This window comes from Salvelinus alpinus, chromosome 18, assembly GCF_045679555.1.
Source record: "Salvelinus alpinus chromosome 18, SLU_Salpinus.1, whole genome shotgun sequence".
NCBI lineage: Eukaryota > Metazoa > Chordata > Actinopteri > Salmoniformes > Salmonidae > Salvelinus > Salvelinus alpinus.
Genome location: NC_092103.1, coordinates 9159986 through 9169209, shown reverse-complemented (window position 1 = coordinate 9169209; position 9224 = coordinate 9159986). Strand labels below are relative to the sequence as shown.

General features: G+C 40.7%; 1 long non-coding RNA gene across 1 annotated transcript; it reads right to left on the bottom strand.

The window, feature by feature from the left end:
- Positions 1–765: 765 nt before the first annotated feature.
- Positions 766–2772, bottom strand: LOC139544637 (uncharacterized). Its single transcript, XR_011668906.1, has 3 exons — positions 2387–2772; positions 2051–2146; positions 766–1770 (listed from the first exon to the last, which is right to left on the bottom strand). It is a non-coding gene; the product is annotated as an uncharacterized lncRNA (long non-coding RNA).
- Between the last annotated feature and the right edge of the window lie 6452 nt (positions 2773–9224).

Below are 9224 nucleotides of genomic sequence, written 5' to 3'. Positions count from 1 at the left end.
ATGTACTCTGCAGTATACAGTATACAGTACGGTTGGGGTTAATTTCACAAATTACATTATATTCCCCTTCCCTGTAAATGCCATTTAAATACACGCAAATTCCACATCAGTCTTTGAATTCAGAGATAATTCAATTCCTATCATTTCAATGATAGGTAAATTACAATAATTCATTATCATCCTCAACAATTCCACAAATTCAATTCCCTCAGGCTTTTAGGGGGATTTTGTCACTGTTCAGACAGCCGAGAAACAGTGCCTTCAGAAAGAATTCAAACCCCTTGATTTATTCAACATTTTGTAAAATTACAGCCTGCATTTAAAATAGATTAAATAGATTATTCTCTCTCACCCATCTACACACAATACCTCATAACGACAAAGTGAAAACATGTTTTTAGAATTATTTGGAAAATTTATTGGAAGTGAAATACAGAAATATCTCATTTATATTAGAGATTCTTCAAAGTAGTCACCCTTTGCCTTGATGATAGCTTTGCAGACTGTTGGCATTCTCTCAAATACTATTTAATCCAGTTTGTAGTTACAGTCTTGTCCCATCGCTGCAACTCCTGTGCTGACTCGGGAGAGGCGAAGGTCGAGAGCCATGCATCCTCCAAAACACGACCCCGCCAAGCCGCACTGCTTCCTGACACACTGCTCGCTTAACCCGGGAAGCCAGCCGCACCAATGTGTTGGAGGAAACACTGTGCAGCTGGCGACTGAAGCCAGCGTTCATGCGCTCCAACCGCCACAAGGAGTCGCTAGAGTGCGATGGAACAAGGACATCCGACCAGGCCAAACCCTCCCCTATCCCTGACGACGCTGGGCCAATTGTGCACCGCCTCATGGGTCTCCCGGTGGCTGCGACACAGCCCGGGATCGAACCCGGATCTGTAGTGACGCCTCTACCACTGATCACTGCCTTAGATTGCTGCTCGGCATCCAGCCGTAAGGCGCAGAGGATAGTGCGTACAGCCCAGTACATCACTGGGACCAAGCATCCTGCCATTCAGGACCAATATACTAGGCGGTGTCAGAGGAAGGCCCAAAACATTGTCAGAGACTCTAGTCACCCAAGTCATAGACTGTTCTCTCTGCTACCACACAACAAGCGGTACCTGAGCACCAAGTCTAGGTCCAAATGGCTCCTTAACAGCTTCTACCCCCAAGTCATAAGACTGCTCAACAATGAATCAAATGGCCACCCGGACTATTTACATTGATTTTACACTGCTGCTACTCACTGTTTATTGTCTATGCATAGTCACTTTACCCCTACCTACAAGTACAAATTACCTTGACTAACCTGTACCCCCGCACATTGACTCGGTACTGGTACACCCTTTATACAGCCTCGTTATTGTTATTTAATTTTTTACTTTAGTTTATTTAGTAAATCTTTTCTTAACTCTATTTCTTGAACTGCATTGTTGGTTAAAATGTCACGGTAAGGTCTACACCTGTTGTATTCGGCGCATGCGACAAATACAATTTGATTTGAAGGTGTGGTAGAGAGAAAGCTGTCTGTTTTCCTCCCCCGCCTTCCTCCGTGGTTCTCGTTCAACATAGCATTAGGAGAGTTCTGTGAACATCAACAGTCACGAAAATGTCATTCTGAACAGCACCATCTTCCTAATTTATAACTTTTACACATCAGCATAAAATATTAAATCTGATGGGCTACGGCATCACCCCCATAACCTTCATAAAGTCTATAGACATGGTGACAGATGGCTCAGTCGAGCATGTTGCCATGATGTGTAGAATCTGTTAATGACAAAAGGGAATATGAATCATAAATGCATGTTGAGTGTTCATTAGAAATGGGGTGGTGGATTGATTGCATGTGGTGGTAGTCATGGATAAGGATGGATGTAAGTCATCCTAGAGAATAGTCCAAATGTGGTCCAGAACAGATAAAAATGCACATTTCCAAAATTAAGATACACAGCCCCAACACAATACTCACTGTTCTTTTTACAAATGCATGAATATTGTTATGGTTTCATGATGACGCTTGAATAAACACATGCTGGTAGGTACTCACACTTATATGACCACCTGGCAAGATCTGAACAGCTGATACAGGTCCATGGTGTGCAGAGAAAAGCTCCAGGGCCACCCACCAAGCTGCAACAACAGACTGAAGTGGAACTCAAGTTAACCAGGACAGGTACACGTGGCACATAGGCCTATGTAGGTCAACACTGTGTGCGTGTTTAGCGAACTCGTTTGAGACAATGAGTGGTTTCATTATTAAATCACTTTTTTTTTTTCAATGTTTTTTTTTTTTTTACATAGCAGGTGTCACAAAGTGCTTTACAGATACCCAGCCTAAAACTCGAAAGAGCAAGCAATGCAGAAGTAGAAGCACAGGGACTACCTGGCTGAGCTCGTTCAGCAGGCGTTCGGGACAAGGTAGCACGCCCGGTGAAATCAGGCCAGGGGTCCACAACTGCAGTCGAGCCAGAAGCATGGGATCAGCAGCACGACCAGGGGCTCGGGGGAGACACACAGATAAGAAAACTCAAATCATTTTTAAATGGATTATGTTAGAGACATGAGCTTTGGACTTTTCTTATAGGATTATCTAACCAGTTAACATACTATTGTACCAATTCGTCATTCTAAAGTCGTCTTCTTCATGCTGATGATCTGTACATGAGACAGATAACAATACAAATAGATAAAATAATTGGAATATAATACAGGTACAGATTACGCGCATGTGGCGGTTTCAAATAATAATGTTACTACTACTAGGTTGCTCTCTCCCTGCTTTTCCTTCAAATGTCTATCTGATATAACTAGCTAGTTGTTATTTTCTATAGACTTTCTGCCTCGCTGGTCTATAGATGCATGACTACTTGATCGTGATGTTGTGGCTGTAACATTTCATTGACATTGCATTAAAAACAACACCAACTAGCTAGCTTTATCAGATAGACATTTTCAGGAAAAGCAGTGCAATTAGCAAGCCAACAAAATGTCTACCGTTGCATTGGTTTAACTTTGAAATCGTGCTTATCAAGATATCATTTGAGAAATGGTACCTTTTTATCTCTGACTGGAGCAGTTTGCTCTCACTTCGTATGGGCATTGCAACAGCCAGATGGAAGCAGCTGCGCTTCTGATCTTCTTCCCCATCCCCTCTTGTCTAGATTCTACAGGGAGCTAGCCTGTTCTCCTCAAAACATTATTAGCAAGCTAGCTAGCTAGCCAACTTAAGCAAAGATATCTCAGCTTGCTAACTAACAAAGCCAACCAACTACACATCACATACACACAGAGCAAACAACCAGCCATGTTGTTGCAATGAAAAATAATCATCTTTGTGGCAGTAATACTATGGGGAAACACTTGTTTTACATTTTCTATACATTTTTCTCACCAAGGCCTTGCTGTAGCTTTCAAATTCTGTCAATGTCATTTAGTAATTGTAACAAATTTGTATCCATATTTAGCGACATCTCCTTCATCCCTTAGTTATCAAAGCATCGCGACAGGCCAGAAGTCAAACCGAAGTCAAACGGAAATGAAATCCAATAAGAATGGAATGTGGGAGGTGCAAGAATGTATTGACACTATTTAATTGGAATGTTATTTTCAATTGGAATTAACCACAACCCTATATGTCAGCATGTTTGGTTGTGCTGTAAGTTTATACAGAATGCCCTATGTTCATACTCTTTTCATAAACTTGACTAATGTGCTATATCATGAGCAGGTTAAGGACCAACAATGAGCTAGCTGTCACACCCTGATCTGTTTCACCTGTCTTGTGATTGTCTCCAACCCCCACCAGGGGTCTCCCATTACCTCATGTGTATTTATACCTGTGTTTTCTATTCGTCTGTTGCCAGTTAGTCTTGTCCCATCAAGTCCTACCAGTTTGGTCCCTGTGCTCTAGTTTTTGCTTTTCTTAGTCTTCCCAGTTCTGACCTTTCTGCCTGTCCTGATCCTGCCTGCTGTCCTGTACCTGCCTGACTCTGATTTGGATTGCGACTCTTTGCCAGCCTTGACCTACCGATTGCCTGCCCCTTGTAGTGAAATAAACTCTGAGACTCGTACTATCTGCCTCCTGTGTCTGCATCTGGGTCTTTGCCTGAGCCGTGATGTGAGCACTATCTTCTCTCTGCTATGTCTGTCTGCTGTCCACCAGATTGACAAACAGGTGCTGACTGCCTCCCAGGTCAGTCACACTTGACATATTTCAGACAGCTCATTCACCCACCTACGCATACTGTATGTCCAGTCTGGTCACTATTAGTTATTTATTTATCCTTTATTCATGGGTGTGCAGCGGAGCGATGGTCTGTCACTTCTCAGAATGGTGCTCGTTTAATAAAGTTGAAATACAATTTGAATCAATATGTCTCGCAGGATCACTTAATGAATCATTAGTATTCTACATAACAAACCGATTGTAATAGCATAGTATAACTTTAGACTCTATAACTAGGCTCTCTACTGCTCTACCAAAAACACCATGAAATTACAGTAGGCTACATATTATGTTTTTCTCTTGCGACCAGAACTCAATAGCGCGGGCCACTAGGCTAACATGTGCTTTGATTTAAACAAAATATGGGTGGAAGTGTAGAGTCTTAACTCCCTTTGCTCTAAAATTCAACTAAACAGTATTTAGACTACTTACTACTTAAGATCGAAATGCATATTCCCATGAAACTGATTGGGATCAATTGTTGGCATGCAGATGCAGCATGCATATTTTCAGCCGTAAAATGTGAAGAATATCCATTCACGATTGACAGTGATGATGGCCTAATTTATATACAGGTAGGCCTTATTTGGTGTTTTAGGATTTTAAAAACATAACATTTTCTTTGAGCCCCTATGTGTAGGCATAGATGCTAATGATAGGCCTAACCATCTTATGGTAGATGGAAAGGTTTTCCTAAAAATCTTCTCAATAAAATGCTAACTAGCTACAAAGTAACGTGTGCCTACCTGGCAGAATGATATCATGATTATTTGCATCAATCCAGTGGCCATTTGTTTTGCAAACGCCATCTCATGTGCTACAGAAACGCCACGAACCAACCAACAGTGCTAGATGCCTGATCACTTGAATTAAAAGGTAACCTCACTCAAAATATATATTTTTCTCAGACATCAAAAGTGGTCTCCTGATGTCATTTAAGCATTGCTGTGGACTTAGAACATCCAATTGGGTCATTTCTCTATTAAAAAAGTATGACTTTGAGAGCGAAAACCTGAAAAAAAATTCAGAAAATCAAAACCTGGGAATTTCTGACTAAGTTGACAACCTAATTTATCTGTTTCAATAGTAGTCCTATTATTAGTCTATTTGCACAGTACAGCTTGGGTTGGCCTGACTGAAAGACCAATATGGGATTTATAATTTTAGGTCTTTGTTTCTCATAGAATTTTTCTCGTAAGGCGCCATTCCTTTACCGGGCATAGCGGTCAGATTTTTTTGTTACAAAAATTGGAGTATACCCACTTCTCCAGGCACCGCTACACCACTAGAAGATAGTCACAACACCTGATAAAGAGCTGGAAGTCACACCTGCAAGCTGTGCTCATCAAAACAGTCTGCAAAGAAAACAAAACATCCACCGCACTTGCCATTATACAATATCCCTTCTCCAAACAGAACTCTGAACAAACCTCTTAAGATATTGATCAAAATTAATAATCTGGACAAGTCTCTGAATGTCCTTGAGTGGCCCAGCCAGAGCCCGGACTTAACCTGATCGAACATCTCTGGAGAGACCTGAAAATAGCTGTGCAGCAACGCTCCACATCCAACCTGACAGAGCTTGACAGGATCTGCAGAGAAGAATGGATAAACTCCCCAAATACAGGTGTGCCAAGCTTGTAGTGTCATACCCAAAAAGACTCGAGGCTGTAGTCGCTGACAAAGGTGTGTCAACAAAGTACTGAGTAAAGGGTCTGAATACTTATGTAAATGTGACATTTCATTTTTTTTTAATTATTTGCTAAAAATTCTAGAAACCGGTTTTTACTTTGTCATTATGGGGTATTGTGTGTAGATTGATGAGGGAATTATTTTTTTTAAATCCATTTTAGAATATGGCTGTAAAGTAACAAAATGTTGAAAAAGTCAAGGGGTCTCAATACTTTCCGAATGCTCTGTATGTACAAAAGGTGATGTAATTTCTAAACGGTTCATTCGATATGGATGGACATAACCTCAAATTAAAACTGACTGTCTGCACTTTAACCTCATAGACATTGTATCGTTTCAAATCCGAAATGCTGGAGTACAAAGCCAAAACAACAAAAAATGCTTCACTGTCCCAATACTTTTGGACCTGTATTATGGTGTATCAATACTTGATTTTGTCTATAGTGCATTGAAAACACTTCAAGTTCCACTTTAAAAATGTAAAAAAAATATATATATATATTACATTTCATTGAACAGGATATACTGTACTTTTTAATCAAAACAAGCTGAATACAATTGACCCAAGAAGTAGCATGGTTGGGAGATCTGGAGAGACCCGGTCAGTCAATTACTAATATACTAATACTCTTAGTAAACGTATTTGTCTTCAACTCGCAATCTGTGGATTCTATTCGATTAGATATATTCAAATGATATGTTAAAAGTCACAGCAGAGTTGAAAGATAATTGACGCGTAGAGATTGTGAAGAGGGTGGCCAGCAGAAATACGTGGGATGGGCTGAAGGAAACTGAGGGTCGAGATGTGGAACTGGAGACTAGTGGGAGTGGAGTTGCTGGGAGGGGGATAGAATGACGGTCAAAGATAAAAGTAACAAATAAAGTCAAAATAAACACAAAAAAACTGTTTGAATGACACTGAGAGGCAACGCTGTTACATCCAATGCCTGTTCGCCTGAGGCTGATGCTGCGCAGGTGCTTGTACGAGTGTACACATGCATGTACACACACTCGCATTCAAATGCCCATGTGCACACACACGGACAGACATACACATGCACACATGTAAATAGTGCCACACATGCACTCAAATGTATACAGTTGGCCTTGCTGTTCGATTTTTGATGCCCTTGATGTCTTTTGTTTCTGCATCATTGTTTTATGTTCTTATTTTCCTTTATTTATTTTCTCTCCTTTATTTATTTTGTTGGTTGTTGGTGCATTGGGGGACGGTGGCTTGGAGGGGGGGTTTGGGGGCGGTGGATGGAGGGAGACGTTTTTTTATGTGGGGCTGAGTCTAGGATGGTTGAAGGGCAGCTCTTGAGGAATTGTGGGGGGGATCTTGGATGGTTGGTGGCCTGGCGGTTGGGAGCTTGGACCGGTGGCCGATAGGTCGCTGGTTTGGTTCCCCCTTTTCGACTTGGTGGGAGATCTGTCGATGTGCCCTTGGGAGGGGGGACTTGACCCTAGTTTCTCCTGTGGGTCGCTCTGAATGGGAGTCTGTTAGATGACAGAATGTAATGTAAATGTTGAGCAGCTTCACTGCAGGTAGATTGAATGTTTTAATATTCAATAAAAACAATTTTAAAAAATGGACCTGAATAGAATGACATCTCACTGACACGAAACTGTTAATCACTGTTAATCTGTTAATCAATAAGCATAATTACATTAGAGTTACTCTGAGCAGTGTTCATTTCAATCCCAATCAGTGTAAAACAAGTTTTAAACTAAGTCAAGAACCTTTAATACCCCTCAGTCTTCAGATACTGTATATTTGTTTCTTGAACGGTACACATCAAAACAGATGCCTTCACTCCTCCGCTTTAATCTATTCACAGGCATATTGCAGTAAGAAGTTCAAAGTGGCACACTGTCTCTTTGCTTTTCTGCTAAAATACCACAAGGATGTAAAAAAAAACATATGTTTTACTGATTAGGCAGAGACTTAATATGCTGTTTCTGTACATAGGTATTCTAGGGCTCTTTTCAATCCGCATCGCGGAAGTTCAGCTTTGCAGCTTGATTGAAATGTGAAGGTAATGTTCCGACATTAGCAGAGACGGCATTCATGGTATACGCCGCATATGTCGGCTCAATCAGAAATGACCTTCACATTTCTATCACAGAATCTTTAACCCTTCAGCTCTCTGTGGTCCTATAGTCATTGAAATGGGGTAACATCCTGCCCTAACATACCAATGGGAGTGTGATGGTCTTTATACTGAATAAAGCGATACTAGGCAGAGACTCAATATTAGCTGTCCATCTGTCCTGTTCATAGGTATTTTAGAATCCACTCCCTGTGGACATTTGTTTCCCAAATGGCACCACATTTCCTATATAGTGTATTACTTTTGACCATAGCTCTATAGGCCCTGGTCAAAAGTAATGCACTCTAAAGAGAATAGGGTGCCATTTGGGACGCAGGGTGGTATTGTGTAACACTCTGCCCTAATACATAACACAGTGGAGATCTTTTATAATTGAACTTGACCATTCGGCGATAGAGAGAAGTCTTCTGGCAGCAGCATGAGTGTGACTCTGAGGGCAGTAGAACAGCCGCCTAATGGACACCTCTCTTCAACCATCTCTTTTAGATGTTAATGACCATTCATACAATGTTAAAAACTCTGGGAAATCTCACTTGACCGAAAGAAGCACTGTGGAGAAAAATTACATTGACGTTTTCACAAGTCTTCCAATTAAAAAACGATGCGCTCCAGGAGTTCAGAGTAGCACTTTAGTTTACCGTGCTGAAATAACAAGGTAAAGTCCAGAAAGTAATAGGAAACAACAGGGAAATGAGACCACAACAACCAGGTAGGAACGCGGTAATAACCCGTTAATAGTTAGTATGTAGCCACTAAGCACTTGTATGAAGTGATATGAATTTTCCTGGTTGCTATGTAGAAACAATTATTAATTACTGAAGAACTATCAATAATAGAGAGGCTAATAAGCAGAAGTTATGTAGTAAGCATTTAAGGCCATTTCACCTTTTCTCTGTACTTATTAAGAATGTACTTGGAACTTTCGTAGAAAGAAATGTTTACAAAACTACATCATACTTATACTGTATGTGGGTCAAAATCAAAACGTACCTTTTGGGTCCTTGCTTGTAGATGGGTAGTTACCTTGTCCTTGCCATCTTGTTTCCGTCTTGTTCCGCCGTTGTTTCCTATTACTTTCCGGTCGGCACCCAGTTATTTCAACACTGTACATAGGTAATTATTATGTAACTTACTGGTCCTTTCTTTATAGTTTAACCATAGTTTTAGTTAGAGTGTGAATTACACCATTA